Source organism: Cololabis saira, chromosome 10, assembly GCF_033807715.1.
Source record: "Cololabis saira isolate AMF1-May2022 chromosome 10, fColSai1.1, whole genome shotgun sequence".
Taxonomy (NCBI): Eukaryota; Metazoa; Chordata; class Actinopteri; order Beloniformes; family Belonidae; genus Cololabis; species Cololabis saira.
The window spans coordinates 35,211,748-35,221,278 of record NC_084596.1 but is presented as its reverse complement, the minus strand read 5'-3'; positions in this window follow the sequence as shown (position 1 = coordinate 35,221,278).

Genomic DNA, 9,531 nt, shown 5'->3' with positions numbered 1-9,531 from the left:
GACTCTGCAAGGACCTTTGACGCAACCATCTCCCTGGCAGCTCCAGATGAAGTTTCAAAATGGGGCAGCCGAACTGGAATGAGGGCACTGAACAGAGATTTAGGTTTAAACCCCTGATGAGTGGTAACTAGACTGCTCTCGGGTGGTTTTCCTCCAGTCTTGTTAAGCATTCAAAAGCACTTAGATATCCTGACCACTTCCTTTCATCATTCCATTCAGTGCTTTTTTAAAAAAAACATACATACTTGCATACCAATGAATGCATCAAGGCCAAAGAAGGGTTCAATATTTTGATATATTCACCAAGGACATTCAGAGACGTGGCCAGGGAATCAACCACCAACTCTCTAGATGGCTTGATGACTGTTCTTCCTACTGACTAATAAAGTACTGGTTGTCAGGCTGTTTGTACCGGGCAGATCAGGATTTTAAAGGTCAAACGGTACCATCCTTCGTCAGATTTACAAAAGCTTATTTTTCTTTGCAGTATTAAAAGATCTGTCAGGGAAATGAGAGCAAGACCATGACTGATTTTTCAGTAAATATGTCTTAAGACGGCGTACAGTTGCGGAGGGGCGGGAGGGCAAATCCATGCTCAATTCTGAAGTTTTTATTTGCCGTGACCGTATTAAATAATCAAGGCATTTCCAGGTCTTTAAAGTAGACGGATACAATCTCAAACGACAATACACGACACACTACAGGGTTTCAGAGTTAAAATGAAGAAGCAGTTTGTCCTCCGCATGCTTCAGTAGAAGAAATAGTCTAAATTTATCAGTCGCAGTGGAAGAATTTTGGCCTATTATTTACAAGGTGGCTTAAGTTCATTGAGGTTTGCCAGCGTCCGTCTAAATACTGCTCTCTCAGGGCTCTGCTACAGCATTTCACTTGAGTTGCATCTGGACTTTGAGCAGTTGCAACATCTTAATTCTGTTATTTTTCAGTGATTTACTTGTAACTTTCCTGCAGTTTGGGACCATTGTCCTGTTGTATGATGCCACTCATATTTGACCCCCGAATGTTTGCTATTAAGAGGATCTGATAGTGCAAAGTGGCGAAGGTCCTGTGACTGCAAAGCGGGTCCAAATTATTACCTCTTTCCAAACTGTGCCTGGAATTTGATACGACTTTGGTTTTCTGTGAATGTGGAACTTTATCACTAATGCCAGATGTCTTCGTTTTGGGCTCAACTGTCCGAGGGCAAGCCCAAAGTCCTGTCATCAAACTCTTCAGAAGTTTTATGGTTTTGAAAGTTACATCAGATGTCGCTTTGAATAACTCTATTTACAAGAGAATATCATTTCTTTTTGGCAACCCTCTGAAAAATCCTTCTCACCGTCAAATTATGAGCTCCAAATAGTTTTGTGAACGACTTTGTATCCTTTCCCACATTGGCGACAGTAACAGTTGTTCTTCTAGGATAATAGCTGATTTTTTCCTTCATGGGTCAGTTAACACACAAGTGAATGCTCCAGAACAGCAAACTGGTAAAACGTATGCTTTTATAGCGCACGCTTATGATTTAATTATCCAATGATCAGCTCCTGGTTGATACATTTTAATATAACATCTTTAATATGGATGTAGTTTTGTTGTGTTTCCCTCCTGAATGAGTGTGGCTCACTAGAGCAGAGTGCTCAAAAAATAAAAATATCAGCGTCCTCCATGATGACGCCCCACATTGCCTCTGATGTGACTGTTTAATCAAACAAAGCACTGTGAAACCTCAACAGAAGAGTGCTCTATGACTATGTGGATGGACAAATGTGGTTTTTGGTGTGAAAGTACTTTGAATTGTCAACAAGACTTAAAAATAAAACAGAATATAAACATATCTCTCATCATAAAACCTTTAAAGACTAACAAATTCTAAGTATTAATAAACAAGGATTTCCAATACTCTTATGATCTAAAAGACTACAACATACACACGCTTAGGCATTCAAACGAGATACTTTTTGTCTCTTGAAGTGAAAAATGTGCTTCTTGAATTGCAAACTAGGGCAAATGTCACGGAAGAATGAAAGCAAGTTATTAGAAGTAAGTTTCTTGGCAAGGGTCACGGTGATTTATATGTCAGTTGTCAGGTTAAAATCTGGGCCTGAGGGTGGCGTTGTAGCACATAACAACTGAGCAGTCCAAGCATCAGCGCTGAAAATAGTACCCCCCCCCCCAAAAAAAAAAGGAGGCTGGACCCCTTCCACTTAACCAAATCCAGGTTTAGCCTTAAAAAAAAAAAAAAAAGAAAATGTGATGCTGTGAGTTTTGGGCAATCAGAGATTAAACAGTCCTCTGCAGTTTGAGATTGACTTTAATACCCAAGTGTGTTCATGTCTGCGGAGAGGGCAGTTCAGGAACTCACCCACCTGGAGACAGAAAAAGGTGCATGCAGATTTAAACGACTGAAACGAATCCTCCCGCAGGTATTTATGTTGGACCTGCAGCTGCAGGGCCACTGCTGACCAGCTGGATCTGGTGCCCCGGTGTCGGGCTCTGGTGGACTGGAGGAGGCCCCGAGCTGAGCAAGACCACTCTCGTGCTGGTGAGTGGGCAGTAAAAACAATGTTTTCTGCCCTGAAAGCAGTCCCCCCCCCCCCCCCCCTCACCCACAGCGTGACCACATGGGAGTTTGTGTCAGGAGTTTGGCACCAAGACACATCCAGCTCCACTTTCAAAGGCTACCTTTAATGTGGCCTTTCTGATCTCGCCATGTCTCACTGACTCTGCTCTTTACTCCCTCTGACCGTGGACGTTTTTCATGCCGTCTGTCGTCTATTGAGCCGCGGTTTTGTCAGACGCTTTCTCTCTTTCATGCTATCCTTACTTTTTAAGATTTCCTTGTGTTCTGTCGTGATTGTTGATGCAAAGCCGGGCTGCTTCATGAAAACACAAGTCAGAACGGGTTAGAGAGGGGGGGGATGAAAGGATGAAAGGCAGCTATATCTTGACAGTCATCCTTACAGCTCCTTGAAGATCAAGATTTTCCTGGTATATACACAACCCCCCACCCCCCCTTCTTCCTCTTCTTTGTGATGACATGTATGTGCTTATGGAAACCAGATCTGGCCTGTTGCGATGGAGGAGGCGGCGAGAGGAAGAGAAAAACTGAGCTCAGTGTCATGTGGTAGTTCATTAACAGGCGACAGGAGATGTGGGAGGGCGGGAGGAGGAGGAGGAGGAGGGGGGAGAGTCTCCTTGCTTCTCTGTTGTGGTCTCATGAGTTCAGGCGGTGATTCTGTGCATGTTTAGACTTAAGGGGGCAAACCAGGAATTGGCAAGCAGGGGGCTGGTAGGGAGTGGGGGGGGTTTCCTTGCGGACGTAGCTGGGTTGAGGCTAGGGTAGCCTCGGCCTGAAGAGCCTGAATCAGCACATCCTATGATGAAGGTGTTTTCCCGCAGGGCATGGGAAACAGTGCCATATATGACGTGGGTCCTAACAAAAAAGGGCGGGGGTGGGGGGGGCTCTTAAGTTTTTAGAAATATTGATTGCACAACTTTGTTTTCTTTTCACCTGCAGTTTTTTTTTTTTCTCCCCGCCCCGGCACAAAGCCTCCCCGTGGCCTTTAACAAAGCGGCTCCAGCCCAACCACGCCCGACTCAGACTGCAGACATGGTGATAAGCAACAAAGACAGGCGTGCAGATGTGAAAGCAGCTAAATCAGCACTGCGGAGTAAAAAGAAAACAAAGATCTCTTAACCAAGGGCTCGGTGAACGACACATTTCAGATCGGAACATCTGGGGAACACAAAAAAATACGTTTTAAATAATGGGGAGAAGTTATTTTCCACACACGTAGCTCCGTGTGTTGCTGGATGGAAAAACGATATGCAGTCAAAATGGAAAAGTGCATTAGTGATGACCCCCCCCACCCCCCACCTCTCTGCTCAATGTGCACTAAAGTACACAGTTTCTGTGTGTCGTGCTATTGAGCAGAATATTGAACACCAGAATAAACCTTTTTACAACATTTTGAAGTGAAATAGTGAGAAGAAACTTTCATTAATCTCCTCATGGAGAAGCAAATTCTGCATGCAGCGTATTCTGCTGCAGAGCCAGTCTGCTGTACAGGATGTTTGAGAAAGATGTGTCAGAATATGCTGTGAAGATTGTCATCACTGTAATCATTTAAAGTCGCCTCCAGGATTTATTCATTTATTCTTTTAACGACAGTAGGTTCCAAGCAAGCTGATGTCGGCAGATTATTGTTATGATTAGGGATGAAAGCAGCTACAATAGAGTCTTTCAGGAGCAACAATATCTAAATCAATCTCTGATTTAAACATGATTGAGGGTTTACTCGGGGAAACTTTTGTCAGTCAGGTTTAAAAAAAAAATCCCTCGAAAACTTGACTGTACAAAAATAGGAGCTTCGTGTTAATCTTGTGCAGAGTAGGCATCAATATCTCTGGGCCCATCAGTAGATTTCTGTAACATCTATAGCAAGGGTCGGCAACCCAAAATGTTGAAAGAGCCATATTGGACCAAAAACACAAAAAACAAATATGTCTGGAGCTGCAAAAAAATGAAGTCTTGTATCAGTGATTAGGCACTTCGAGAAAAAAGGCTAAATGTTGAGAAAAAAGTCAAAATGTCGAGGAAATAGTCGAAATGTTGAGAAAAAAGTCGAAATGTCGAGAAAAAAGTCAAAATTTCGAGAAAAAAGTCGAAAAATTGAGATTAAAAAAGGAAAAAGGAAGAAAAAAAGAGAAAAAAGGGAAAAAAGAAGAAAAAAGAAAATAAAGAGAAAAAAAGAAAAAAAAGAGAAAACAAAGGAAAAAAAAGGTCAAACATTTTTGAAAAAGCTCCAGGAGCCACTAGGGCGGCGCTAAAGAGCCGCATGCCGCTCTAGAGCCGCGGGTTGCCGACCCCTGATCTATAGTCTCACATAGGGTTATTTTCAAACCCTCTCCACTATATGTTTGAGAACAATTTCCTGTGAGGTCACGTAATATAAAGCAAATCAAAGACGTAGAAATGCCTCTGCGAGCCCCTGAAGTTTTAATACTGTAGCCTGTTAGTGGAGTTGAGCTTCTTTGATGTTAAACGTCTCAGTCAACGTCTCCAAAAACGGTGTCATGGTTAACCATATTTCTCTGAGTAGAGGTTCCCCGCTGGGAGATTTAAAGCAATGGATTCTATGGACCTGTGGTTAAGGGGGAAAAATAAACATGAGTGTGAATAAAACTTGTGACCACATGGTCAGCCACCCATATGATGAGCAGAAATGGGACATTAGGTTTTCATTTTTTGCTCAGGTTGACTTTGAATGGAATCAGTTAAATTGTGCCATATGGAGCATTTTTTCCAGATAAATATGAGCTCATCTCATTTCTGTAGTTTCTGCATCCATGTGTCCTCCCTTTGGTCCAGGACCGGTTTCCATGCAGCAAAACACTTTTTAGGACGCTCCATCCCAAGGAGAGAGGGACAAAGATTAGGGGACAGCTTTGAGAGTTTTAGGTATTTTCACAAATGTAGTGTGAATTGTAAATGAATTGAACTTTTGTTGACATTAAACACTTTTAATGCAGTAAGCTACAACAAAACAATGTTTATAGCCAAAAATTGTACTCTAGTAAAAGTACTGTTCCTTCAGAATAATATGACTCAAGTAGAAGTAAAAAGTATTCATCCAAATAATTACTTGAGTAAAAGTAAAAAAGTACTTGGTGAAAAAACTACTCAAGTACTGAGTAACTGTTGAGTAACGTCTGATTTATTTTTTTAACACAACCTTTCAAACAGACAAAAGTACAAAATAATCATCTTCAGGCAAATTAAATCAATAAAATAAATTAAAATTAATAAAAAATTGCTTAATTTAAAATAAGCTTAAAGTAAATTCAAGTACTTTAATAAATAAAAAAATAAATTAAGCACAAGTAGCACAAAATTTCAAGCCTTTGTACTTTTCTTTTTTAACCAGGCAGAACTAGAACAAGCCCATGAACTCATAGAAACTCTGTGTGTTTGAGTCTGTGTAAATGTGACAAAACATGCAAAAACAAACATTTTTCCCAAAGAATCACCCAGTGATGTCATGAGATTGATGCGTACGCGGATAAAAGAAAAGTAACGAGCTCAACGTAGCCTAATGTAGCGGAGTAAGAGTAACAGTTTCTTCTTCACAAATCTACTCAAGTAAAAGTAAAAAGTATAGTGATTCAAAACTACTCCTAAAAGTACAAAGTTTCCCAAAATTCACTCAAGTAAATGTAACTCGTTATAACCCACCTCTGTATATGCGTAACATGTCATCTTTCAAAAATCTATGGCCAAGTTTGATAAAGGTCTATGATGATGTGAGGAGAGGAGTCTGGGATGTGCACATTATAAAACCGGATGAATGGGAAAAGGAACTCCTCCCATCCCCCTTCTCCAGCAGCAAACAATAGAACCAGTTCTTCACTTTTCAACACCCAAGCCCAACAAAAAAAGGAAAAGCTCCAGGGCCTGGGAGCCGAGCTCTACTTAGGTCCTGAAGCTTTGCTGACTAGATGCAAGAACTGGCTACATCAGAAGCTGGCCTGTTCTTGGCAAGCCAGAGGAGAAGTAACTGATTGATAAAATCAGTGATCCAAGGACCCAAAATTGCCTCCTTGCCTGCTGGTCATCAGCCAAAGGGCAAAACTAATTAGACTGATCTTGAGAGAGCTGCAACAAGCGATCCCAGTTAGGACTTCACACAAACTCCTTCTCGATTGTTGTCCTTCTACTTTGGGAGTTAATGTTGGTTTCCGTTTCCCATTTGGAGAAGTAAGCAGTGAGGTAATGTATTAGCTCATCAGCCTGTAGAAAACAAAATCATTTCTTTGTTCATGGAGCAACCGATCTCCAGCCCAGCAGCAGCTTTTACATCTTTCTATGACGTAGTGACGGTTATCCCCTCAGACATACACACCAGATAACATGCACACTGACATCAGTCCTTCTGTGCATGTATTTGTATTTTTTCTATCTTTTATCTTTATTTATTTTCATTGTTGTCTATTCCATTGTGATACTGGAATTTCCCCTTAGGGGACCAATAAAAGATATCTTTATCTCTATCTTCAGCTTTATCATTATCTTATCGGTGTGGAATATCTTCTTGACAAATAAACATCTGTCTGTTTTTACCTGTGCTATCTGTGTGTGACACTTTTATTTTCTTCTGTTTTTTCACTGTTTCGGCCATGTTACCAGCTTCTGCTGAGCTCTGCGCTCCACGCCTCGCCCAGCTTTCGTCTCGACTACGAATCGGGAAGGAGGGGGAAGTGACGTATGCCGTAAATCAGTCAAAGCCGTAAAAATGTGTAGTTTTTTAGTGTGGCAGGGTTCCTACCATGCTCCTCAAAGTTACATAGTGCCAGTGAAGGCGATACTGACCCCTCAGACCATGACAGAGGTGTCATTAAACCTGTTGTACGTTGATGTACCATCACAATGACTCTGGAAATATGATATTAAGGTGGAAATGTTACATAGCGCTGCTTTAAGGACGTAGTATGGATGATGTAACATTTGTTTCATTCCCATTTGCACCTTCAGCATCTCTGACGTTTCCTCTCATCCCACATCCTTCTTTCCCGGCAGAGTCATGACAACATCTTATACTTCTGTTTGTGTCATTCAGCTGGGAATTTGCAATTACAGCATGTTTTCTGCTCATATACACAAATATACGCAGGACTTCCCCTGTTGGGAAGTTTTATTCATCATCCTGCGATGTGTTTGCGGCGAGAATAGACACGTAAAGCGTGTAGAGTAGAGACACCGACACGTAAACCGGTTAATGAGTGATTTGAAGTTTTCTGAAGTGGGTGAGTGTGTCAAAAACCACAGTAAGAGATCATGATCATGTGGGTCAGGGTTAAAGGCTCTAGAGTGGACCAACACAGTTTAAACATGTATTTTGGTAAGACCAATTAATATAACAGATCTTTTTCTAGAAGAAACGAGTGTCGTGTGCTCCCGACCCAAAACATCCTCCAAACTGTGATCAGCAACAAGTCCAGGAGCCGACCTCTGTGATGGCATGTGGTCGTGTCAGAACCCGCGGCGATAATCCTCTATACTGTATGTGACGTCTGCATTGATGCAGAAGAGTACATTGAGAATTGAGAGCAGGATGTGCCGGGACATCCGCACATGTTTCAACAAGATGATGCAAAAACACATCACACACACACATTACTGCGGTTACTGATGCTGCAGTCCTGACCTGGAAATGGAAAAGAGACGTGGCCACACTGCACTGTTCCCCAATTAAAAACATGCTTGCATGATGGATTGGACAAAATAACAACCTTCACATTTCATTGTAGTCTGTTGATGACAAAAAGCATGAAGTAACTTCTCATCCTACCCGCTGGAAAGTACATTTAAGAGTCACTGTGTTGTTGTTTTTTTAAGTTATAGTGCAAGACTCCAGGGGCTAAATGAGCTTTTTCTGCAGTTTCTAAACAGCCACAACCTCAAGCCATCAAACGACTAAATGCTGAAACAAAAATGCCAACATATTTTCTTTTAAAACTACATTCAGTTGCCAAACACTTGTGCTGTTAAAGAAGGGACACGAAATAAAGACACATTTGTAAAGCCAAAAGGTAACACAACTCCCTCTTAGTTACTTTTATTTGCTGTGTCGGTATAAATGCTTTGCAAAACATTGGATTGTGTTTTTATTTACACATTTCGGCAGCAGCTCGCCCTTCGGGAGACGGGCTTGGATCTGGATTAAATGGGAGAGTGTAAGGAGTGGAGGCGGATGCGAGAGGCCAGGCTGCTGCGGTGTGGTCTTTTGTCGGGCTTTTGTGAAAAAGAAGTGAGTCATTTTGCAGACAGTCGAGAAAAAAGCTCTCCAGTTACACACGGAGAAAAAGAAAAGACAGGACTGTGGGGAGGAATTATGCTGAAGCCATTCTTTTCCCTGCTCTGCAGAGTCAGCTGGGAAAGACACAAACCATCAACGAGTAAACCACAGCTGAATGTTTGACTGCTTGGCCGGGCCACAGAGGTGAGTAAGTACGATAAAGACTGTGCACAACAATCTTTAATCCCCCTGGCAAGAAAAATAACATTAAAAAGCTCCACAAATCCATAAATGAAAGTCTTTTACTTTGATACAGCAAGGAAAAGTCTGTTAAAAAAGACACAGAGCAGCCCCCCTCCCCCATGTTGCTGCATCCTGCTGTGTGTCTGGCTCACATGATGCAGTTGGAATTCCAGATGTTCCTCGTGGAATTCTGCTCCATCTCTGGCCTCCAAATGTGACTTAACTCTCCTCGCTCCGCCTCCTCCCCCCCCGAAAAGCCTCGTGACTTCTCCCTCCAGCCCCCGGTTCTTCAGAAACTCCAGCATGCATCAAGACGAGCCGGTGCCCTAAATCTTTTTGGCACGGAAGGGAAAATGCCTCATCATTTCTTTTTTCTAAATGCACATGTTGCCTCATTACTGTAATCATAGCATATCATGGAGGGGTTGACCCCACCACCCTCCTTTTTTCCAGCGAGTCTAATGCTTTGTGTGGCAGATTTTTTGTGCAGAAA